Below are 26749 nucleotides of genomic sequence, written 5' to 3'. Positions count from 1 at the left end.
TGAACAATGAGGCGCCCCACCTTCTCCTGATCAAAGAGGGGTTCGGTTATTGTTGGATAATAACTAATTGTTTATTGGAGGAATTAGTGGTACTTAAGAAGTTAGATGTAACTACAGGGGAAAAACAATAGTTTTGGCCTAGCTGTACTTACGAGCAATTTGTGAAGGATCAACACATTGTTGATTGGTTATATCCAATGAACACAAAAATATATCTATAGTGCGAAGTGTGCAATTGTCGATCTTTAATGGAACGACCGACAGTTAATAGAGGTTGATTAATTTAATTAAATAGTATGATTAATTAATTAAGTACCATTGGAGCTTCAATTTATAGGTCCATAAGGTCCACTCTATAGCTCAACAGAGATGATTGAGAATCTAATTGATTTTGACTTAATTTGAATAGTTAAAATTAATTGAGGAAATTTGATTCATATTGAATATTATAAGTTAAAAAGAGGAATTCATGAAGATATTGTGACTTCAAGGGTAAGTACGACTTCTCCTTTGTTCTTATCTTATTCTGTAAAAGCATGCTATAAGATATTGAATGTTTATCATGCATTGTTTCCATCACATCTCAATTTTATGTACGTTTTGTAAAATTAATTGAGAGATACGGTTCTATATCACACTTTTGCACGAGTTTTCCAAACCTTCATAAATAACACTTATTTGAAAAATAAATAATCCTGTATATAAGGATTTCCAGGCTACTAGATTTAGGCCATAAATCCCAACACTAGTCACATCCAATATAATCACAATATTAAACTACTACATAATAAAACCTCTTTAAAATCAAGGGTTAAACCAAGCTGAACGACATCAACGCATCTCCAAGAGAGAATCAAACCAAGGGTCACAACTTGTCTCAAACACGAAGAATAGCTTGCCAACATCAAGACAAAAATCTAGAGGAAACTACCCAATTAGTTTACTCTTTATTAAGATTGCATTTGAAAATTGAACATGCATTTAATTTTTACACGAGTTTAGACTTCTTCAAATGTTGGATTAATAGAATGGACAATTAAAATTGATTCATGGATAATTTTCAAAATAAATCCTTATTATAATATAAATTGACTCACTCATGAAAGTTTAAAGATAACTATAATGAGTTGGCTTAGTAGTAAATAAAATGACTTGGTCTTCCTAAAGAGTCAAGAGGTCATATTGCTAGGATATTATCCATGTCTCATTTTAGACTCTTATTATTTTCTATTTAATCCTTTTACTGTGTTGATATTGTTATATTCCGTTTTGTTATGGTATAACTAATTAGTATTGGACACGTGTACTAGTCTTCTCCTTTATAAATGAATTTCTTCTGCCCGAGTATTGGTGACTGATAGCATATTTCCAATTCTATTTCTTTATTATATTTCATGGTATCACAGTTTTGGCTCTTCTCTCCAAGTTCCTTTTATGGCGTCTTCTTCTAGGTCATCTTCTGAGGATGGAATAAATACTGCCCTATAATTAAATAAACCACCCATTTTACCAAATACCACTCAGCTTCAAACCCTTTCCCTTCACTTCTCCGATTGACACACTAATCTATCAAACCCCTCGACCGCCAATCCCTAATTTTCTTAATACCACTTGGCCGTCGCAGTTAAACCCTAATGTTCCGGGTTTTCCAACACACCAACCTGGGTTTTTATATACTCTCATCCAACCTAATTTTCCTTAACCTCTTTCGTTTCTTCCTCAACCCCAACAAACCAACCTCGTTCCCCTCCCTCAGCCAACCCTTATCTATTAAGCTCACTGATAATAACTATTTAATTTGGAAAAATCAGCTCCTTAACTTCATCATTGCATACGATGTTGAAGGTTCATTGATGGTTTCATCCCTGCACCCCTACAGTACTTTTGAAGGAATTGTGAAGTTCGAATGCGGAAGCGGGATCGTCTCAATCTGACATGAATACAACATGCTTTTGAGAAAGAGGGAATTAGGAAAGAAATACCACTTCTTCACGAAATCCCTCCTTGATCTGACATGAATACTTCGATCTCCAAAAATCCAAATAGCTACCACCAATCGGAGCCTTCTGTATTCTCTTTTGGGTAGAGAATTGACAAGAAATGGGGGCTCTGTTTCTTTTTGGAAGAGGGAGAAGGAATTTGAGAGATGAAGAAGAAAAACTTTATTTTCTTCTCTGTGTACTTGAGAGTTATTCCAGAGAAGCTCACAGAGAGACACTCTCTCATGTGAAGAAGACGAAGAAAAAATAAAAAATCACTCCCATTCAAAATTAAATTAAATATAAATATATAAATACATATATATAATAATTAACTTATTATACGTATATATAATTATATGTTATATCAAACATAACACATAACTTATAGTTTTATATTGCATCAAATACAATATAACCTATAGTTTTTATTTCTCTCAATCATTCATGGTATTTAGTATAAATCACATTTATACTAAATTTAATTATATAATCCATATAATTAGTATTTGAATAATATTCAAATATTTCATTCCTCTCAAAATAAACTTTATGTTATAATGTATCGAATACATTATATTAATTATATCACATATAATTAATTCTCTCAGTTAATTTGAACAATTCACATTAATCCAAAATTAATTCTCAATAATCCCTGTTGAGCTACAGAAGGGATCTTATGGACCTATAGATTGAAGCTCCAATCGTACTTGAAAAATTAATTAAACTCCTTTATTTAAATTATTCAACATCCATTAATTGTCGTCACTCCACTAAAGACCGATAACTGCACTCTTCACACTACAGATATATTTTTGTGTTTATTGATATAATCAGTCAACAAGACGATAACCCTTTACAAATTACTTGTAAGTACAACTAAACCAAAATTAATGTTTTGCCCCTATAGTTACATCTAACTCCTTAAGTACCACTGATTCCCCTAATGAAAAATAAGTCATAGTCCAACTATGACCAAATCCTTCTCGGGCCAAGATAGGGTGTGACCACATTGTTCAAGCCTCGGAATCATTCCTCAAGGGAGCAATTTATCTAGTAACCCCAACATCGGAGAATTCCGTCTTGTGTAGCTGTGTTCCCAACTCCCCAATCAGAAGAATCCCCAAAATGGTAGGCATATTGAGTCGACGATCTGGCCACTCTCACCCATGCAAATCAAAGGATTGCCTTCATAGGTAGAAGTTCACAACTCACTCAAGATTTAGGTCATGTCACTTATGGTCATCCTGGTGAAATGTAAGCTCTACTATTAACATCGTTATATAGTCACTCAGATTAAGAACATTACGAACATGTTTGCAGCTCTTGGTGAGCCCTTTCATAACACAATAATCTAGCATACATTCTCGAAGGAGTCGAAACCGAATACAATGATTTTGTTACTAGTATTCAGAACAGAGTTCACAAACTCTATCATGCTGATGTACGAAGTCTTTTAGTGGCATATAATATTGTTGGGTTTTATGCCCTAAAATTCGTAGATAGTAAATGTAATTAAATGACCGTGATTAATAAATAATTATTAATGTTTTTCTCAATAAGTGTTATTGATATTTAATTTAATTTTATCTTATTAACCCTAAAATCCACTAACATCCTAGGTTTTCCTATGAGTCTTGAACTGTATGTAGAGATATATAAGGATCAATGTTCAAGATTCAACCTAAAGGGTCTATAGTGTAGGGATAAAGTTGGGTACCTTATCCTGATAGGCCTATGGATAAGACCCACTCACTACTACAAAATTTAATATACACTACACTTTTATTTAGACATAAGACTATGGTATTTTTTTTTTTTTTTTTAAAAAAGGTCTAATTTTGTAGAGATTGAACTAACCATGGTCTAAAACGAATACACCTATTTAGAGACCATAAAAATTAAAAATCATAGTTTAAAGATATGTTATAGACTACGGGGTTTTGAAAATAGTGGTGTAAAAAATTAACTTTGCACCATGGTCAATAAAAACCATGGTGTAAAATTAATATTGCACCACAGCCAGTAAAAGCCATGGTGTAAAAATTAACTTTGCACCATGGTCAGTAAAAAGTCGTGGTGTAAAGATTAACTTTGCACCATGGTTAGTAAAAGCCGTGGTATAAAAATTAACTTTGCACTATAATCACTAAAAGTCATAGTGTAAAAATTAACTTTGCACCACGATAAAAAAATCATGGTGTAAAATGTAACTTTACACCATGGTTAAGGAAAAACCATGGTGTAAAAATTATCTTTACACCACGATCAATAAAAACTATAGTGTAATGTTTAATTTTGTACCATAGTCAAGAAAAACCATTGTGTAAAATTTACCTTTGCACTATGATAAAAAAATTATGATGTAAAAGTGTAATAATTAAATTTGCACCACAATCAATACAAATCATAATGTGAAAATAACAATACACTATAGTTAATAAAAATCATAATGTAAAAACTACAAACATAAAAATTGTGTTGTAAAAATTAATTTTTCACTATGATCAATAAAAATTATGGTGTAAAAACTAATTATACACGACAAACAATGAAAATTGTGGTGTAAAAATTAATTTTACACCACGGTAAAAAAAAATTATGGTCTAAAAGCCAATTAAAAACTATACTATTGGAAACTATAGAAAGTCTAATATTAACTTTCTACCACGACAATTATGAATTTTAATCAATGATTAGATTGTATTGTTTATATTATTTTACTTAAAAATAATTTGTTAATACCATAATTGAATATATATCTTAAAAGTATATTTAAAGAATACTGCAGTTGAAAATCAACATTTGCACCATAAAAATAAAATGTTCCATAAATGATAATTTTATGTGAGATTAAAATTAAATTTATGGGTTAAAATAGTGATCTCATATTTTCAAATTATTTGAAAATTTTCAATTAAAAAAATCGCACTAGTTATTAAAAAAAAAAAACCACCGAAATGATGGTGGTGGTGTTGTTACCCATTTTTATAACAAAAATAGGTATTTCTATATGTTGCTGTTTGTTGCTATCGTGATTCAAGCAGGGAGTGTATTGTATAAAATAAGTTGAAAAAATAAGTGCTAAGTATAAATGATGCGTTGATGCTGTGATGCGTTTAAGTAGTTGAAACGCATTGATGCGTTAGAGATATGCAATCAGAACGCACGACACTCCTATTAATGACCTTCAAGTTTTCCTAAACCAAACCCAAGTATAAATCTAATTTAGGTTCCTGGCAAGTCCAAGGTCAAACTCAGGGATTCAATTAAACAAACGCAGACCTTGCGTTGTATCTATTATAGGGGTTTTCCTAAATGAATAAGAGATGTGTTATTTACACTGAAGTGCCGTGCCTATGCAAGAAGATACAAAAGAGTTGAGTGGTGAGTGATGGATCATGCGAAAATGGAGTTTAATGTAAGTGGATGCGTCGATCTAAGATGAGTGTATACAAACCAAAATGTGATGTGGATGAGATGGGATGATTTGCTTATCTTTTGTTCATGCATTAGACTTTACAAAACCTATCTCTAGGTTGCATACGTTTAACATAAAATGTAGTAGATACCAGTAAGTCTATCTCTAGTTGTACTAGGCGTCCTACTTGATGCGGCTTAGTTATTCTCTCGAACAATCTAAGTTAAAGATGCTTTTACCAATTGATCAAGTTGGCTTAAGCATTGAAATGAAATTTTGCATAAAGTATAAATGCATTCAACATGAACAAGAAATAAACAATGGCAAAAATGTGATGGATCAAATATATGAATTTTATAAAGAAGCAAATTGTCTTTACAAAAGCAAGATTCAATCAAGTGAAATGAAAGTGATAAATGAGATGAAGGAAACTAAGTCAAGCCGCAGAGTACAATTTCTTGTATCTCTTTGACTCAATTCTGTTGTGTACAATCACTTGTATAGAAAGAGGACGAAGTGTCTTTCTCAAGCTTGGCTTCCTCCGCTCTCTGACCGGCGGTGGTGGTGGTTCTCAACCCTTCTGATCGTCTTGACACCACAACACAACTTAAACTACGACTACACTAATTACAGAGAGTAAGGATCTTAATAATTTCTGAACTGAATAATTTTCTCACTGCAAACTCTGGAGGGACTTCATCTAGTTATAGGCGTTGGTCATGTCCATTTGGTGAATGGGCAGCATTAAAGTCCATATCCTGGTCAACATTAAAGTCCATGCCCTGGTCAACCGCCCGACTCTCGGAAGCATTTCAGACGCTGCCTGCTGCTGGAAGCTTTTCAGATGCCGCCTGTTGCAGGTGCCCATACTTGCAAGTGGTGACGTGACACAATCAACCTGTATCAATGGATCTTCTCTGCATTGAACTCCCTCCGACGCATGGCCCATGTGTTAGAGCTTTCCTTGCGGCACTTCTCTAATGCGTTAGCGTTAATCCTCGTGTTGAAATCCTGCAGTACAATGCGTTAGCACCGTGATATTTAGTAATAAAACTTCTTTTGCATGTATTTGTTAATGTTTGAATAATTCCATGCGTTTCTACTAAAAATGAGGAGAATTTATCATTAAAAACCTTAGTTGTTCTAACTTAAGAGCAAAAATAACTTGTATTTCTACAAGTTATCACCACCCCCAAATTTGAATAATGCTTGTCCTCAACCATTCCAGAATGATTCTTTGTTATCTCCTTTGTCTTAAGTGTGCAGAGTTCGCCTCTCATCATATTCATTCATAAGCTTGAGATAAGAGTTTGGAAAATGTAACTCAGATTGACTCTTTTCTAAAAGGACTAATGTTGAGTTTCAGATGCAACAGGCCTTTTATCAACAACTCCTTTCGTTTTTCAAAACATTCTCGTTTTTTCTAAACTAGCAATGCGTTAGATGTTCTTTTTATGATAATTGCCGGATAAAAAGAAAAACAATTATGAATTTTTACTTACTCATGTGTTGTTTCAGGTATCCCACTTTCGTTTTGGCTTGTCCCCACGGGTGTCATGCGAACATCCAACTATGGGTGAGAACCCTTCACAACTAAACTCATATCTAATATTCATGCGTTTCAAGATATAATTTCTTCGAACTAGACAGAGGAGTTCTATGGAACGCATTGGTCTAGGAGACTTAACTTCGTTTTGGCTTGCCCCCACAGGTGTCATGCGAGCATCCAACTACGGCTAAGTTCCTTTTCCAAATTAACTCGTGCCATTTTAAGGTTTTTTCTTTTGAAGTGATGACAGAGGAGTTGTGTTTAACATTTTTCTTATTTTGTTCCCTTTTCTTTATGATGTACTTGTTGATGCGTCTTAACTTGGATTTCCCTCATCCCCAAATTTAGGGATGATCTGTACTCATCCCAAATTTGGAGACTAGCTAAATCCTCTTGCTAAAAGAGAAACAAAATTTCTAAAAGGCTTTGAGAGTCCGAAAGAAGTTTAAGACTTGAAGCTTGCACGCGTTAGAAAGTAAACTTAGTCTTTTTAGAGAAGTTCAGGCCTTGTTGATTTTCCTAACGCCTTCTCTATACTTATAAATTTCATATAGTTGATATCATTGAGGTCAGGCAATGCACAAGACTTAGAAAATATCTAAAGAACAAAAATAAAGTATGCTAAGATTAAATGCAAGGAACAAAATGATGGAAATTTCTCATTCGTTTTCATAGATTCACATGAAGTAAACAAACAAGTCAAGTCAAGAAAATACAAAAGAATATCAATTAAATCAAAATAAAAAAATAACCCAACACCTCAAAATTCTATTGTGCTGGCGCGTTATCTCTGCGTTCTTCTCCAGGGTCTTCATCCATAAAGCACAGAGGGTTTCTAAGATGGGCAGGCAGTGGAGGCAGAGCAAACATTCCAACCAAGACCTAATTGATGTACTGTGTTGTATAAGCGAATTGGTCTTGCATCTGTCTTGTTTGCTATCTTAGATAATCCCTTAGAACCCGATTCTATTACTGGAGACCTTCGATGGACACGGCCAGTGGTCCGAGCTGATCACTGATAAAAGTTTTCAACTCCTCTAAATCAGCGTTGCGTCGAGGTGGGGTTGGTTCTTCATTTCTTCCAACTGGGTCTTCAAAATTTGCTGCATTGCTCGATCCTAGCCCAGTTGGTTCAAAGATTATTGGAGGAGGCATGAAATTGAGAATTGGACTTGGTGGGGGGTGAAGGAAGAGAGTAAGGGATGTCCTAATCCATATGAGTTGGTTCTTGGTGCATTTGTTCAGGACTCCCTTTTGGCGGGGCCAATGGTGAGTCACGGAGAGTAAGGTTGAGGATTGGTTGTGGCTTCTTCACTCGAAAATTCAAGCTCAGTTCATAATTTTTCATGCTCTGAAGCTTCATTCGCTGTGTTCAACACATCTGGACGCGTCTTCTTTGAGGTTGCGTTTTGATGATCGAGGTTGGTTGGCAACTTTCTTGGTAGGTAAGGCAGGTTTGGATGCAAGCGAACTGCGAAGTAGACACCTTACTAACTTTATATCTATCAAGCCATCGATATCTTCATGATCATCCCCCAGAGGGATGCCCCCGCATTCACACAATGCACAGATCAGCCATGGGAAGTATAGTTGCCCTCTTGGTTTGGTCTTGATGGCCTCGATCTGATCCCTTATTATTCTTCTAACGTCTAAAGGGATGCATTGCATGACGCAATAGGTAGCTAGGACGCGTTCCTTTGACAATGTTTCATCATGCGTTGTAGGCATGATGCTTCTTTTGATCAAGTAATACCATAACTTCGCGTCTGGAGTTAAGTTCCTAGAAGCTAGCATCTTTGCTCAATTTCTAGAAGTTTGCCACGTGCTTCCAAGTTTGGCTACCGTTCTTAACGCATCTTCCAATTGACTTGGCATTGGCTGCTCCAAGATGCGATTACCTTACGCGTCCGGATTACTATCAATGTTGAACACTTCGTTGATCTTATCAGCTGAGAAGCGCACTAATACCCCATCAACAAAGGCTATGTTCTTCTCCATGTCAAACTTGCTGTTATAGAACATGCGGACGAAGTTAGGCTAAATATGTGTGTGCCCAATGCAGAACTGACTCCACCCCAATGCGTTTATTGTTTCTGTTATGTATATAGGCAGTGGATGGTGCTCGGGAAAGAAGCCCTTTTTTACAAGTATATCATTGAATTGACGCTTTCTTCCCGAGGTCTTCTTAGGTAACGCGTCGTTACCTTGCATTTTCTTGCCGCGTGCTCTTTGGCTTCTCTTGCCAGTTCTCTTAATTCATTCTCCAATTCTATTTGGAGAGCCGTCTTCCTTCGCCCTTGCTTTGCAGGCTGGTAGTCTTCCAAGTCCTTCCTAGTGCGTCGTGCCTTGAGCAACTCCCATGCGTTGCATCCTCAGGGTCGGATGCAGATTGCTCATCTTCTTCCTCCAATATTAACTTTCTCTTCCTTGTTACTCTCTTTGATTTTAAAGGCCCTTCATTCGTGTCGGTTTGATGTGATTGAGACGCTTCTGGGCCAATTCTCCTATTTTCTTCTTCTCTATCTTCTTCTTCTAATTCTGCCTCTAGCATCATAGCGTATCGCTCTACTTTGTCCAACTCGAGTGATGCGTTAGGTGGATCAGAACGCATCACTTGATTTTCCTCTTGGTCTTGATTGAGGCTCGCCAAAATAGCTCTAAATACTTCCTGCTCGTCCAGTCGAGCCAATTCAGCCAACTCTTCAGGGTTACGCTCTGACGCAGGACTATCAAAGGGGGGTATGGGTGGAGTGAATGGAAGGGTGCCCACTGGGGTATGATGCGTCCCAGGGAAGGATATGACGATGGGCGAATGCGGTGGTTGGCTAGATGCGTCTGAGTCGACAGGGTAGATGGTTGCTAAGGTTGGATTGAAAGTGGAGGCGGTGGGCGTATGGCTGGAGATGGGGCATTGTGAAGTTAGGCTGGAAGTGGGTCCTGCGTTGCACCCACTGGGGTTATGTTAGGAATGAATGGTGGTGGGGCAGGCTTGGTGTAGGGCTTAGAGGCAACTGTAAATGACGGACGCAGCCTCGATTTTGCAGGTGTTTTGGGCTTCGGCTTAGGGGTAGTTTTGGGTTTTGGTTAAGGGGTCTTGGCTGGAAGAGTAGCGATGGATTTGGAGGTTTTGGAAGGGAGTTTTTGTGGGTGTTGTGGTGGCTTCGACGGCTTGGAGGAAGAGGAGGTTGCCTCCACTGTGCGTAAGGTTTGGATTGAGGGTTTGGAGGTTTTTTTAGGGCTCGGGGGAGGCGAAAGCGAAACAGACGAGGAAGAGTAGGAACTTACCGGTGAGTCATTCTCAAAGCTCATGGTCTGTTTCTGACTATATGAAGCAAACGACATTGTGGCCGGAGATAAGCTTGAGCAGATTAGAGGTGAAGGAAACGGAGAGGCTAGGGTTTTTTTTTTCTTTTTCATTTCAGAGAGCTCGGGAGTGAAATGAAAAGGAAGAAGGAAATGAACCGTTCGATCTTTTTGTAGGCTGAGAGGGGGTTAGTGGGCTGACGTCAGGCGGCGCCTGACGTCTGTAATAAATGTAAAGCTGAAGAGACGTCTGGGGTTTCGAAGCACTCGAGTGCTTTTGTATTCTCGAGATGCGTCCTTTCAACTGGGCCATGCGTTAGACTTGAGTCTAATGCGTCCGTTATTCCCAACTCGATTATACCACTTTTAAAAAGAAAACAAGTAAAATTTCTAATTTATGAAGGCAGAAACAAAGAACAATAAATCTTGAAATCATAGGCAGACAAACAAACCAACAAACTCAAACGCATTATAAAATACAAAATGCAAAAAGACAAGGATAAAGAAAGCGTCCCTGAAATATATGGCGATGCGAATGCAGGGATACTTTGACGCGGGCCTCGGCTGGCTTTGCGTAGTGCGAGAGATGACTTTTGACGTTCCAGTCCATCTTCAAAGTATGGCTTTACTCTTTGGCCATTTACTTTAAATGTGTTGGTGCCATCCTCTCGAATTAATTCCACTGCTCTATATGGAAAGATTGTCTTAATGATAAAGGGTCCTGGCCACTTGGATTTTAACTTCCCTGGAAACAAACGCAGATGTGAATTGAACAATAGAACTTTTTGGCCAACAACAAGTTCTTTCTTACTGATGCATTGATCATGCCAATTCTTTGTCTTCTCTTTGTATAGCTTATTGTTCTCGTACGCGTTCAATCGCCACTCCTCGAGCTCATTGAGCTGAAGTTTGCGTTGAGCGCTTGCGGCGTCCAAGTTCATGTTTAGCTTCTTAACTGCCCAAAACGCCTTGTGCTCCAACTCTAAAGGTAAGTGACAAGCTTTTCTAAATACAAGAGAGTATGGAGACATATCTATAGGGGTTTTGTAAGCAGTCCTGTAGGCCCAGAGAGCTTCATCCAGCCTCTGTGACCAATACTTCCGCGTTGCATTGACGACTTTCTCCAGGATAGATTTGATTTCTCGATTGGATACTTCCGCTTGACCGTTTGTTTGTGGGTGGTAGGCAGTAGCGATCTTGTGCCTAACATTATATTTTGCAAGTAATTTAGAAATGATGCGATTAATGAAGTGCGTACCTTCGTTGCTTATCATGGCTCTTGGCGTTCCAAATCGCGTGAAAATGTTCCTGGTAAGAAACTTGGAAACAGTGGACGCATCATTCTTAGCACAGGCTACTGCTTCTACCCATTTTGACACATAGTCTACTGCAAGCAAGATATACTGTTGGCCGCAGGATAAGGGAAATGGTCCCATAAAATAAATATCCCAAACATCAAACAACTCAACTTTGAGAATATTGTTCAAGGGCATTGCATCCCTTGAAGAAATATTCCCGGTGCGTTGGCAGGGGTCACAATTATGAACAAACTCCCTCGCGTCTTTGAAGAGGGTTGGCCAGAAGTATCCGCTTTGAAGGATCTTCGCATTGGTTATCTGCTCACCGAAATTCCCTTCGTAAGAAGAGTCATGACACTCAGCTAAGATGTATTGTGTCTCCTCCTCTGGAACGCATCGACGCATTATGGAGTCAAGGCCTTACTTATATAGAAACGGTTCATCCCAAAAATAAAACTTGCTGTCATGTATTAACCATTTCTTTTGCTGAGAGTTGAAGTTCCTAGGAAATTACTTGGTAGTTAAGTAATTGACGATGTCCACATACCAAGGTTCCCTGCCTTCAACTCTAAATAGGCTTTCATCAGGGAATGCGTCCTTGATTTCACTTTCTTGATCTTGCATTTCTTGATGTTCTAGCCTGGTCAGCCACCTGGTTCTTGGTTTCCTTTCTGTCCTGAATATCTATATCAAACTCCTGTAGTAGTAACACCCATCTTATCAATCTTGGCTTCGCGTCCATTTTACTCATCAAGAATTTTATGGTTGGGTGATCAGTATATATGGTGGTTGACACACCAACTAGGTAAGATCTAAACTTTTCAATACCAAATACTACAGCCAACATTTCTTTTTCAGTGGTGGTGTAGTATTCCTGAGAGTCATTTAGTGTTTTGGACGCGTAAGAGATGAGATTTATCAAATTTCCCTTCTTCTGCCCTAACATTGTTCCTACTGCCACATCACTCGCGTCGCACATGAGAATAAAGTGCTGCATCCACTCCTGTGTTATTAGTACTGGAGCTGTCGTCAACGCATACTTCAAGGTTTCAAACGCGTCAGTGCAGTCTTCATTAAAATCATAGGGTCGGTTTGCCTCTAGTAATGCGCTAGAGGTCGCGCAATCTGAGAGAATCCTCTAACGAACCGTCTATAGAAGCCAGCATTCCCTAGAAAACTTCGTAAAGTTTTAACATTTGATGGTGTGGAAGTTTTGCTATGACATCTATTTTGGCTTCATCTACTTCCAGGCCAGCCTTAGATACTTTGTGCCCTAAGACAATTCCTTCAGTCACCATGAAGTGACATTTCTCCCAATTCAGCACCAAGTTTGTTTCCTCGCATCGAGCGAGGACGACCTCCAAATTATCTAGGCATGATTGGAATGAGTCTCCAAAGACTGAAAAATCATCCATGAAGACTTCAACGGTCTTTTTCTAGGAAGTCAGAGAAGATAGCCATCATACATCTTTGAAATGTCCCAGGTGCATTACACAGTCCAAAGGGCATGCGTCTGAATGCAAATATTCCAAAGGGACAGGTAAATGTTGTCTTCTCCTGATCTTCCAGATCTATCAAAATTTTGTTATAACCAGAGTATCCATCAAGAAAGCAATAAAATTCTTTGCCTGCAAGTTTGTTAAGCATTTGATCGATGAAAGAAAAGGGGAAGTGGTCTTTTTTAGTTGCCGCATTGAGCTTTTTGTAATCCATATAGATGCGCCAGCCTGTGACAGTCCTCGAGGGTATGAGTTCATTATTGTTGTTGACTATCACAATCGTTCCCCCTTTCTTGGGAACGCATTGAACTGGACTTACCCAACTACTGTCGGATATAGGATAGATGACTCCCGCCTCCAACCATTTTAAAATTTCTTTCTTGACCACTTCTTTCATTATGAGATTCAGCCTTCTTTGAGGCTCAATTGACCCCGACTTCCCTTCTTCCAGCCTAACTTATGCATGCAATAAGATGGACTAATGCCACGGATATCCGCAAGCGTCCAGCCTATTACATGCTTGTGCTTTTTCAACATCTGCAAGAGAGATTGCTCGTTGGGCTTTGTAAGATTTGCGGAAATGATCACAGGTAAAGTGTTGTTGGTTCCAAGGAATGCGTATTTCAGATGTCCAGGTAACTGTTTCAACTCGAGTTCTGGTGGTTCCTCAAGTGATGGACGTGTTGGTTTTGTCTGCCGCTCACTTAGACTTGGCGGCTCTGATTCTTTCAGGTTCTCCAACGCGAGGACCTCACATACATGGGTCTCTTCTTCAGGCAACTTAATACTATTTAGTTAATAATCTTCACTATCTGGGAACTTCAATGCGTTGAGCACATTAAACTTCACCTCTTGATTATCTACGCGCATAGTTAATTTGCCTTTATGCACGTCAATTAAAACTTTCCCAGTAGCTAGGAAGGGGCGTCCAAGAATAATTGGTACCTCCCTATCTGCTTCATAGTCCAAGATAATAAAGTCTGTTGGGAATATGAAGTTGTCAACCTTTACCAGAACGTCTTCAATCTTTCATTTTGGGTACTTAATTGTTCTGTCAGCAAGTTCAAGAGTAACAGAAGTGGGTTGTGCTTCGCCAATTCCTAATTTCTTAAAAATTGAGAATGACATGAGATTAATGTTGGCTCCCAAATCACACAATGCATGACCCACATCCAATCCTCCTATCGAGCAAGGAACTGTGAAGCTTCCAGGGTCCTTCTGCTTCTTTAGTAGACTATTGCTTGCTAACGCGTTGCACTCATGCGTTAGTGCGATTACTTCCCTCTCATTGACTCTTCTTTTCTTTGTCAATACGTCCTTAAAAAATTTGACATATGTTGGCATCTGCTCCAAGGCCTCTATAAGTGGAATGTTGATATGCAACTGCCTTAGGAGCTCAAGAAAGCGCTTCAATTGTTGTTCATCATTCTTCTTCATCAGACCCTAGGGAATGGTGCATTCAACGGCACCCCAGGCTTTCCCGTGTTAGACGTACTGGGTTCTGAATGGCTTGTAGTCTCCGACGTTCTTTCTTCTTGATCCATTGAACATGTGATGCGTTCTTTCAAAGGACTGCTACTTCTTGGATTCATTCTTCTTTCTTCAAGAGCTTTTCCACTTCACAACGTCAACGCGTGAAATTGCTCCTTCCCATTGTTGTTCCCAGGCATTTCAGTATTGCTAGGTAGAACTCCAGACTGCCTGCTTTTCAACTTGCTCGCTATCTTCCTTACCTGGATTTCCAGGTTTCTGATAGATGACACTTGACTTTTCAGCAGCGCATCATTCTGGGCTATGTATTCCTTCAATAGGTTCTCAAGCGGAGATCCTGAGCTCGATGCCTGTACTTCTCTATTAAAGGACTGTTGATGTGGCTGATGCGTTTGTTGAAATGCAGGCGGCGGTCTATTCCTTTGCTGTTGGTTCGGCCTTGGGTGGTGCTCTTGATGATTTCCTCCTATCCAAGAAAAATTTGGATGGTTTTTCCATCTAGGATTATATGTATTGGAAAATGGGTTGTTTTTGATGAAGCATATTGATTGCGGGTTTTGTGGACATTCAGCATAGGAATGAGAATCTCCACAGCCCACACAGCTAACCATGGGCTGCCCCAACGCTTCTACCTAATTCACCTTCTGCTGATTTGATGCGTTTCCTAGCGTTATGTTTTGCAAAAGGCTGGTCATTGTAGCCACTTGAGTAGAAAGTGTGGCTATTGCGTTGGCATCGATAGAAGTAACGTTCTGAGATCTCTTCTTTTTGTCAGTTCTTCCATCATACGTATCGTCCACCCATTCCATGTTGTGTTTAGCAATGCGGTTTAATATCTCTTTAGCCTCAGTGTAAGATTTATTCATAAGTCCACCAGCTGTTGCTGCGTCTGCTACCATTTGCGATGCTCTATTAAATCCTCCATAAAACGTCTCCATTTGGATAGTTAGAGGTGGTCCATGGTTTGGGCAATTCTTGACCAATCCCTTAAAACACTCCTATGCGGCACTTAAGGTTTCAGCTTCTTCTTGTTCAAAGTTCATAATCTCTCGACGCCTCCTCGCGTTGGTGGTAGGTGGGAAGTACTTTTGCATAAATTTTTCCACCAACTTCTCCTAAGTGGTGATTTCACCAAGCTCCAGTGAGCTCACCCATTTTTTTGCGTCATCACACAAAGAATAGGGGAACAGAGACAACCTGATCGTTTCTCGTGTGATTCCAGGAATCACAAATGAATTACACATTTCTAGGAAACGCTTCATGTGGGCGTGAGGATCTTCACCACAACCACCCCCAAATTTTCCAACAGTCTAGAGCATTTGAAGCATTACAGATTTCATCTCAAACCTGGTCCCATCTGGTGTTGGGTAGATGATTCTTGGAGAGAAATCATACAGTATAGGGGACGCGTACTCTTTCATTGGACACATGCTGCTGTTCGCCATTAGGATTGGATTCTGTGCAGCATGAGCTAGTTGCTGATTTGCTTGTTCTTCCGCCATTGCTCATTGCTCGTTCTATTGTCTGAGAAATTGTTGCCTCAACATTCGACGACGATTAGATCGGTTCCTATGTTGGAAGGTCCTTTCAATCTCGGGGTCGTATCTGAGTTCAGGAGTGCTCTCCTTACTCATAAACGTTCACAAGCTTAGGCTTAGCTTGTAATACTCCTTCGACCAAAGTGTTCCTACAACAGATACAAACGAAATTTCTGGTTAGTCTTGTTTCTGAATCCCTGGCAACGGCGCCAAAAACTTGTTCGTTGTTGTCGTGATTCGAGCAGGGAGTGTATTGTATAAAATAAGTTGGAAAAATAAGTGCTAAGTATAAATGGTGCGTTGATGCTATGATGCGTTTAAGTAATTGAAACGCGTTGATGCGTTAAAGATATGCAATCAGAACGCACGACACTCCTATTAATTACGTTAAAGTTTTCCTAAACTAGACCCAAGTATAAATCTAATTTAGGTTCCTGGCAAGTCCAGGGTCGAACTCAGGGATTCAGTTAAAAAAACGCAGACCTTGTGTTGTATCTATTATAGGGGTTTTCCTAAATGAATGAGAGATGTGTTATTTACACTAAAGTGCTGTGCCTGTGCAAGAAGATACAAAAAAGTTGAGTGGTGAGTGATGGATCATGCGAAAATGGAGTTTAATGTAAGTGGATGCATCGGTCTAAGATGAGTGTACACAAACCAGAATGTGATGTGGATGAGATGGGATGATTTGCTTATCTTTTGTTCATGCGTACTTTACAAAACCCATCTCTAGGTTGCATGCGTCTAACACAGAATGCAATAAACACCAGTAAATCTATCTCTAGCTATACTAGGCGTCCTACTTGATGTGACTTAGTTATTCTTTCGAACAATCTAAGTTAAAGATGATTTTACCAATTGATCAAGTTGGCTTAAGCGTTGAAATAAAAATTTGCATAAAGTATAAATGCATTCAACATGAACAAGAACAATGGCAAAAATGTGATGGATCAAATATATGAATTTTATAAAGAAGCAAATTGTCTTTACAAAAGCAATATTCAATCAAGTGATAAATGAGATGACGGAAACTGAGTCAAGCCGCAGAGTACAATTTCTTATATCTCTTTGGCTCAATTCTGTTGTGTATAATCACTTGTATAGGAAGAGGACGAAGTTCTTTCTCAAGCTTGGCTTCCTCTGCTCCCTGATCGGCGGTGGTGGTAGTTCTCAACTCTTCTGATCGTCTTGACACCACAACACAACTTAAACTACGACTACACTAATTACAGAGAGTAAGGATCTTAATAATTTCTGAACTAAATAATTTTCTCACTGCGAACTCTGGAGGGACTTCATCTATTTATAGGCGTTGGTCATGTCCACTTGGTGAATGGGCAGCATTAAAGTCCATATCCTGGTTAGCATTAAAGTCCATGCCCTGGTCAGCCACCTGACTCTCGAAAGCTTTTCAGACGCCGCTTGCTGCTTGGAAGCTTTTCAAATGGCGCCTGCTGCTTGGAATCTTTTCAAATGCCACCTGCTGCAGGTGCCCATACTTGCAAGTGGTGACGTGACACAATCAGCCTGGATCAATGAATCTTCTCTGCGTTGAACTCCCTCTGACGCATGGCCCATGTGTTAGAGCTTTCCCTGCGGCACTTCTCTAATGCGTTAGCGTTAATCCTCGTGTTGAAATCCTGCAATACAATGCGTTAGCGCCGTGATATTCAGTAGTAAAACTTCTTTTGTATGAGTTTGCTAGTGTTTGAATAATTCCATGCGTTTCTACTAAAAATGAGGAGAATTTATCATTAAAAACCTTAGTTGTTCCAACTTAAGAGCAAAAATAACTTGTATCTCTCAATTCTCCAATTTCTCTATCAAGTAACATAATAAAGTCATTCAACATCAATCCACTTTGCACAGGTTTTTCTCACTATTTCTTCATTTAGATTCTTACTTTCTCTCATGATTGTTTAAATTGATTTTTAATTTCTAGTTGTTGGGTTTAATTGTTCAACATTTTTTGTTGTTGTTGAGACATGTTAGTAATATTTAGTATACATTCTTTGGTCTTTTTTTAAGTGTCTTTAATATGCATAAATTGAAAAATAATTAAATATCTTAAACATGTTTTTGAATTTGGTTGTTTTTTTGTCTCATTATAGGAGAACCTCATTTTTGTCTATAAAGACGGAAAAATTTCTTCTTTATCCTAACACATTAACTTGTTATGATGTTAATTTTTGTTTTAGTTAGAATTAGAACATTGTAACTTTTTTTATTTCAATTATTTTGTCAATTCATTATCATAATATAATAACTTGTTATGATGTTATTTGTCTTCTAGTTAGAGTTGGAATATTGTAACTTTTAGTTCTTTCAAGGACTAAAAGAATTAATTATCACATTTGCAACATACAATAACAATTCATCTTATCACTTTTAAGGCTTCAATTTTTAATCTTAAAATCTCTAGTGGAATGATGTATGTTGATAGTTCATATAAGTTTTTACTTTAAATTGAAAGTTTATTCAGAAATGTTAACTTAGAGACACTTCAAAAGGTGAAATTAAAGTTTAATGTGAGCACTCTACTCTTAAATTCCATTATGGTGGTTGAGAAGATTAGAGTAATTATAAGAATTTAAAGTTCTATATTCTAACATTTATCTTTTGTTCATTTTCTTTCAATTTATCACGCTGAAAAAAAAGGAAACGTGCTCAAGTTGAGATTGCTGAAATATGCAATGAGTGGGAATAATTACTTCAAAATTAAAATACTTTTATGTAGAAAATGATTTATAATAGTTTTAGTCTGCTCAATTGGTTTAGTGCTTTTTTAAGTTATTATATTCTTATCTTTCATTTATGTATATAATTTGATTGGACTTTAGTTGATTAAAGTTGAACTTATTCGTGTGAATTGAAGATTTCATTTAATTGATATAGTTTGGATGACTATTGGTTTATAACACAACTGATGTCAACTATAGTCTGTAGTGATAGACCAAGCCTATTTTTTTGTGAGGTTTATTAATTAGTTTTATCAATTATGACCAGATTAATGTAACTCATGATCTACACTATAAACCACAATTAATGTCAGCCATGGTCTATGTGAAGGAACTCTTAACGAAGAGCATCCATGAGCGCATTCGGATCTTTCCGATTTCATTGTGACTGAAAGACAACATATACATTCCAACAGATAGTTATAAAAATTAACATTAATTAACGACATGCTCCGAATAATAAAATACAAGGGAAAGAGTTCTCATACCAGTTGAAGACTCTCTTCAAACGTCGAACTCAGAAGCAGCGGAAGAACCTCTACACGGACTTTATCACCCAATAAACCAGTCGGCTGTAGCAGCATGATCATCTAAACGAACGGCAGCAACACAAACAATCACGAAAAAGTGAACAGTGAGGATGACACCACCAGTTGAAGCCCTTGGTATTCTCGGAGTGAGAATCCAAAGTGTGGTCTTTGGTGAATTTGGTAGAGGTCAGAGAAAAGACAAATCGTGTAGACGATAAGCAAGTGGGAGAGAAAGAGCTATCGTATAGCAAGTGTGCTTATTGTTTAGAAGAAGCTACACAATCGTGTAGGTTTTACTAAGCGATTGTTTAATAAATAGTAGACGATCGTTTAGAAAACGCAGTACACTATGCGATCGTAGGAAAGCTAAGAAGATCGTTTAGGGACAAGCATGTGATCGTTTAGACGATGAACAACTATCGTATAGGCTCTCAAGCTAGGCGATCGTTATGTTTTCACAACGATTACGAATTTTCAAACTTTTAGCAAAATGAAACAAATTTTCATTTTATTCTTTGGTTACAATAACTGACTTCGGATTCTTCCACTAACGCACGACTGAGGAGAGGTTTTCGGCCAATTATCATATAATTAACCAATTTAATAATTAATGAATATAATCAAATTATATTCTTACCTTATAGTTTGATATCACATATCTACTACAATAATTTCTCCTCCACTTGATATAAATCATATTTATATCTAATTTCCTCCAAAATTAATATATCTCATACATTTAGTCAATTATATCATATATAATTAATCAGTTCAATTATATCATATATAACCGAACTCTCTCTTGTCAATTTGAATATTTCAAACTGACCTAAATACTAATTCTCGACTTTATCTAAGCTACCCAGGGGACCTAATGGACTTGTGGCTCGAAGCTCCAACAGTCCGTGAATAGCTGACTAAACTCTTTAGCCATGAGATCCACCATCTGTTAACTGCCAGACATTCACTAAAGACCAACAGCTAAACTCTTCTTACCACAGATATATTTCTGTGTCCATCGAATATAACCAGTCATGAGTACGATGAACCATCACAGATGCTCATAAGTACAACTGGCCAATTTACCATTTTGTCCCTATAGTTACATCTCACACCTTAAGTACCACTGATTCCTCTAATGAACAATACAACATAGTCCAACTATGTGTGAACACCTCTCGGGCCAAGAGAAGGTGTGTGGTGCCACATCGTTCAAGCCCTGGAATCAGCCCTTAAGGGAGCAATCTATCTACTTACCATTACTTTGGAGAAGGAGTGAATTCCATCTTGTGTAGCTGAGTTCCCAACTCCCAAATCAAACGAATCCTCAAAATGGTAGGTTTGAATCGGCGACCTGGCTACTCGCACCCATACAAATCAAAGGACCGCCCTTAGTGGCAGGAGTTCCCAACTCACTCAGGATTGAGGTCATGTTACCTATGGTCATCCTAGTGAAGTGAAGTCTCTATCATGAACAGTGTTATATAACGAGACGTTAACACTTCGTGGTCAGGTCTTATACAAACTCTTTGTATAGGACGCCCCTGCTCGTATGTCCCCTACATGAATGATCAAGATCAGACCATCTATGATAAGTCACAACACTTGTGACCATTCCGCAAAGCGAGCCACATCCGAAGCGTTACCAGGATAAGGTTTCCCTCCTATATTCATATACTACAGACCATTTTGGTTATCACTCAAGACATGATCCACTTATATGTCACCACATACATGCTTAAGTTACATACAGATAACCAGGGATTTTATATTTATTGGATTGTGGTAAAGCAAATAAAACATACAACTAAGCAAAAAACAAGATGTGAAGTAAATATCATATATTATATAACACAAGCGTTCGTACAAACAGTTTACAAACTACAGCACGCGAGAATTTAGGACATCAACCCCAACAATCTTTCACTTGTCCTAAAGAGAAGTGGGGTGTACATAAAAAATAGTACAAAAAAATAAACTAGGGCATAAAAGCCCAGTGCAAAAAAATCTCCCAGTTGCCCTAGTCCAGTCACGGGCGATCCTGTAGACCCATGCACCTTAGGTGACTCTCAAACACTGTAGCCGTGAGAGCCTTCGTAAACAGGTTAGCAACATTATGTTCCGAAGCGATCTCCATGACGATCACGTCCCCTCGATGCACTATCTCACGGATTAGGTGATACTTTCGCTCTATGTGTTTACTGCACCTGTGACTCCTCGGCTTCTTGGAGTTCGCTACTGCCCCATTATTATCACAATATAGTGTAATGAGCCTAGACATATCTGGAACAACTTCAGTTCTGTCAAGAACTTTCTGAGCCAGACGGCTTCCTTAGCAGCTTCGCAAGCCGCTACGTACTCCGCCTCCATAGTGGAGTCGGTGATGCACCCCTCCTTAGTGCTTCGCCACACTACAACCCCTCCGCTAAGAGTAAAAACTGACCCTGATGTTGACTTGCGAGAGTCCTTATCAGTCTAAAAGTCAGAATCTGTGTATCCAGTAAGGATTAAAGCCCTAGATCCATACACGAGCGTGTAGTCTCTCGTTCTCGAAAGATACTTGAGGATGTTCTTCACTACGATCCAGTGACCCTGGCCTGGGTTAGACTGATACCTACTGACTATGCCCACAACATAGCAGATGTCTGGACAAGTATAGAGAATCGCGTACATCAAACTGTCAACGACAGACGCATATGGGACCCGTCTCATCTTCTCAACCTCTTGAGGCGTCTTAGGACACATGTTCTTAGACAAAGTGACTCTATGCCTGAATGGCAGTAGACCCCTCTTGGAGTCTTGCATCAAGTACTTGAGCAATATCTTGTCAATGTACGATGTCTGAGATAGAGCTAGTACTTTGTTCATACGATTCTGAAAGATTTGTATACCTAGAATAGACTGAGCTCTCCCAAATATTTCATTTGGAATTGGGTTGCTAGCCAGTTCTTAACTGCAGTCAGTAGACCTAAATCATTCCCAATGAGTAATATATCGTTTACGTACAACACTAAGAAGACTATTAAAGTGTTGATGATCTTCTTGTAGACATAAGATTCATCAACGTTTTGGTCAAAGCCATACGACTTGATCACAATATCAAACCGTATGTTCAAAGATCTAGACGCCTATTTCAGACCGTAAATGGACTGATTCAGCTTGCAAATATTTTGCTCTTGACCTTGGGCTATGAATCCCTCGGGTTGCACCATGTAAATGGTCTCCTCAAGATTGCCATTTAGAAAGGCCGTATTGACATCCATTTGCCAGATCTCATAATTATAATAAGCTGCAATGGACAAGAGGATCCGGATCGCCTTTAATATGGCAACATGTGAGAAAGTCTCCTCATAGTCAACTCCCTCTACCTGGGTATAACCATTTGCCACAAGTCGAGCCTTGAAGGTCTGTACCTTCCCATCAGCACCCCGTTTGCGCTTGTAGATCTATTTACAACCTATAGGTCTTACCCCATCAGGCTGATTTACAAGATCTCATACTGAGTTGAAGTACATAAACTCCATCTCGAGATCCATGGCTTTGACCCATTCATCCCAGTTAACATCCTCCATTATCTTCTGATAAGACAACGAATCCTCAACGTCGTCATCTGCTACCATAGCAAGGATTTTCGTGAAACCCAGATAGCGAACAGTGGGTATGCAACCCTCCCATACGTCGAGGTTCTCTTAACTCTTGAGGTGGAACTGACCTACTAGATGAACTCCCATCAACAACTCTTGCTAATGTAGCAGGCTCTTCAACAACTCTTGTTGAAGTTCTAGTAATTTCATTGGAAAGCTCACGCAACACGACTTTACTTCATGGACTGTGCTACCTCATATGATCATCCTCAAGGAAAGTAGCGTTTGTTGAAACAAACACCCTATTTTCCATTGGATCATAAAAACAACCCCCTCGTGTACCTTTGGGGTAACCTACAAATAGGCATAACCTCGACCGTGGTTCCAACTTATTGGGATTAGCCTCAAGCACGTGTGCAGGGAAACCCCAAATGCAGAAGTGACGTAAACTAGCTTTACGCCTGTTCCACAACTCCAGAGAAGTTATCACAACACTCTTAGAGGGAACATAGTTAAGTATATATACCGCAATCTTCATTGCGAAACCCCAAAACGAGTCCGGTAAGGAAGCGTAACTCATCATCGAATGAACCATGTCCAACAAGGTCCCATTTCTCCTCTTCGCTACGCCATTTAATTGAGGTGTACCCGGTGCTGAGAGTTGGGAAACGATTGTATGTTCTATGAAATAGTCCTGGAATTCCGAGTCCAAAAACTCTCCACCTCGATTCGATCGAAGTGTTTTAATCCGTCTATCCAATGTGTTTTCAACTTTAGCCTTGAACTCTTTGAACTTTTCAATGGATTCAGACTTTCATTGCATAAGATAAACATACCCGTACCTAGAGTAATCATCGGTAAAACTGATAAAATACTCATAGACACCTCGGGCTCGTACATTCATAGGACCACAAAGGTCAGAATGTACTAACTCAAGAGGCTCCTTGGCTCTATAACCTTTTCCAGTAAAAGGTCGTTTAGTCATCTTACCTTCAAGGCAAGACTCGCACACTGGTAAAGAATTTTCTTCTAACTCAGTTAGAAGTCTTTTTTTCACGAATCTCTCAATCCTATTGAGATTGATGTGCCCTAAACGAAGATGCCAAAATGGGCATTTTCTTTTGGAGAAATACGTTGATGTTTTTTTTGAGTTACGACAGTTTAAAAAATTCTGTGTCATGGAGGGAATTAATGGCTAACGACCTTAGCACATATAAATTAGATTCCAGATTTGCTGTACAAATAATAACACCATCTTTATGAATAAACGCTTTATCCACATTAAAAAAAATAGTGTATTTATATTGCAATAAACACTTTACAGAAATGAGGTTCCTCATAAGTTCGGGAACAATATATACATCTTTCAGAATGAGAAACCTATTCTGTAAAGCTAACTGAACCCTTCCCACTACCACAGCTGTGACGACGTGGTTAATGGTGCCCGAATCAATTATCCAGGCAGAATCATCATCCACTAAACAAGATTCAAGTACAAGTAAATCATATTTACCTTTATCTGCCTTGGCTTTAGCCTTGGCGGCCTTCTTCTGTTTCAGATAGCGAGGATAATTCCTCTTCTAGTGTCCATCCTGATTGCAGTGGAAACACTTTCCCTTTTCATCCAGTGGACACCTCCTTGGGGTGACAGGCGGTGGGTTAGCAGGTACCTTCCCTTTTACCTTACCACCCTTCTTCTTCTTCCCCTTTGCAGAGTTAGAAGTAGAAGGTGCAGACTTCGTCCCTAAGGTCGAACCTCTATGGAACCTCCTGGAGGATGAAGCAACATTTGCCTCACCCTTCTTCCTCTCCATACTTTTTCGTAAAGATTGGTAGGTTTGCAACTCATTGAGGAGAGTTGTAAGGTTATATTTCACTTTGTTAAGAATCACATTGCTAACAAAGTGCAAGAAGCTCTCCGACAATGAATGCAAGATTATGCTAACATGGCTGCCCTCATCTACCTTGATATTGACCTATCTAACACCATCTGTTAGGGGGACACACTAAAGGTGCCTCGAGGCCGAGGGTATATCTCACGGTGTGGACTATTTAGAAGAAACATGAAAGGTTTAAATGAAGCATCTTTTGCCCCAAGTACCTCCCACTGAATGTTCTACCTAGAGGTTCATTAACCTGGATCGCTGTGTGTAACCTACCACCATCTTAATAAAGACCCTAAAGGGAGATTGTTGTGATCACTTTGCAGGTTCGAGCCCTGAGGAAGCACTCTGCGGGGAAGGTCCAGAGGAACGAGGAAGGCGGAAAGAGGGGACTGCGCGCTTTTCCTTTTCTCCCTAGATAATCCGACTACTGATTTTAGTCTAAGTCATCTTTTTAATTTTCGCTCATAAACACTTTAATGAACTGTTCTTAACTTGCATGCATACATCAAATCTATCAAATCTATCTAATTCACCTTTCCAGGTAAGTTCCCAGGTAGGGGTGTTACGTTTCCGTCAACTTAAATACCCCAGTCTAGACAAAACCCGCCTTAGACAAAAGGTCCCTTGTAGATAGATTTACTACACTTTAACCTTTTATTATTCAATTTAATCCTATTAAACTGATGAAAAAGATTAAAGCCTTAGTGTTGCTAATCATATTAGAACAGTGATCTTAGGTCTATGTGATTCAAGTTTTAAACATTTTAAAACATGAATTAAACCTAAGTGAGCATGCATGTCTTTCTTATTTCTTTTAGTTCTAATTTCTCTTTAACTTTTAAAAAGAAACAACTAAAAAACCATTGCGTACAACAAGATGTTTATAACCATTATAAATTAACCTATGTGTGATGTTTCATGCAATGTCTAGTCATTACTATACATAACTTTTATATATACGTGTAATAACCAAACAAACATGCTTTCCATTCACCCTTATACTATAACAATTATAATATAAAGATGATGCATGTCAATGCTTTTTATGCATGCATAAATATAACTCTGATATTATATGATGCATGAGCATGCTGACCAATGCATAACCTAAGGTGGGATTTACTATATGTGCATACCATATGACATATTAAAAAACATACATCGCATGTAATAAACTAAGGATTAATAGACCGAGATGACCCTTTACAAAAATCGGAATGAAATAACCCTATCTATTACATTTTCCATTGAGTGAATCGGTTCACAGGCGAACCGGGTCTTGAACCGCCAGGAGGACTCTATCGTGTAGTAAACGTCGAAGGTAGACGATCGCCCAACGTGCACTAGACGATAGGTGTAAAAGCTAAATGATCGCTTCGACGACAACGAGGTTGCAAAGCCTGATCGTCTAGGCGATCTCTTAACGTGGCGAAAGGTAAACAATTTACCGTGCATTGCCAAGCGATCATTTAGTCAGTTACTAAGTGATAACATGCAGAAATGCATGTCATATTAGGTCTTTTACTTAGAATTATGAAGGTTGTTAGGCAGAATATGCATCGATCATGATAGGAATTCATGAGAATATGAGCTTGCGTCGATCAACATGACGAATCTCAGCTAACCCGTTATTTTGCGTTAATTGTGCGTTCAATGTTCTATTTTTGTAGCTAATGCAGGAAATGAACGCAAACGCAGAAACCAAACCATCGCATAGACGACCGCATGTAGAGAAACTCTCCACCGCAAGGCAAACGTATTAGATCAACACATAGGTGTTGCGGTGATCAGCCACAAGCGTTCATCGCATGGGAATTTCGCTCGTCAGGCGATTGCGGTCATCGAGTAGAGTTGCGATATTAAGCGAATGCGGCCATTGAATGAATGTAGCTATATGACAACACAAACTAATGGGATCAACGCAAGGTAG

The 26749-nt window shown here is 38.7% G+C and overlaps 1 non-coding gene and 1 pseudogene across 1 annotated transcript; one reads left to right on the top strand and one right to left on the bottom strand.

Moving 5' to 3' along the window:
- Positions 1-9221: 9221 nt before the first annotated feature.
- On the bottom strand, positions 9222-14489 carry LOC120077430 (annotated as a pseudogene).
- A 1008-nt stretch (positions 14490-15497) lies between these two features.
- On the top strand, positions 15498-15600 carry LOC120078907. Its single transcript, XR_005482182.1, has one exon. It is a non-coding gene; the product is annotated as a small nucleolar RNA R71 (small nucleolar RNA).
- The last annotated feature ends 11149 nt before the right edge of the window (positions 15601-26749 follow it).

This window comes from Benincasa hispida, chromosome 5, assembly GCF_009727055.1.
Source record: "Benincasa hispida cultivar B227 chromosome 5, ASM972705v1, whole genome shotgun sequence".
Lineage (NCBI taxonomy): Eukaryota > Viridiplantae > Streptophyta > Magnoliopsida > Cucurbitales > Cucurbitaceae > Benincasa > Benincasa hispida.
Note: the sequence above shows the minus strand (reverse complement) of the source record. Positions and strands in the feature narration are given on the sequence as shown.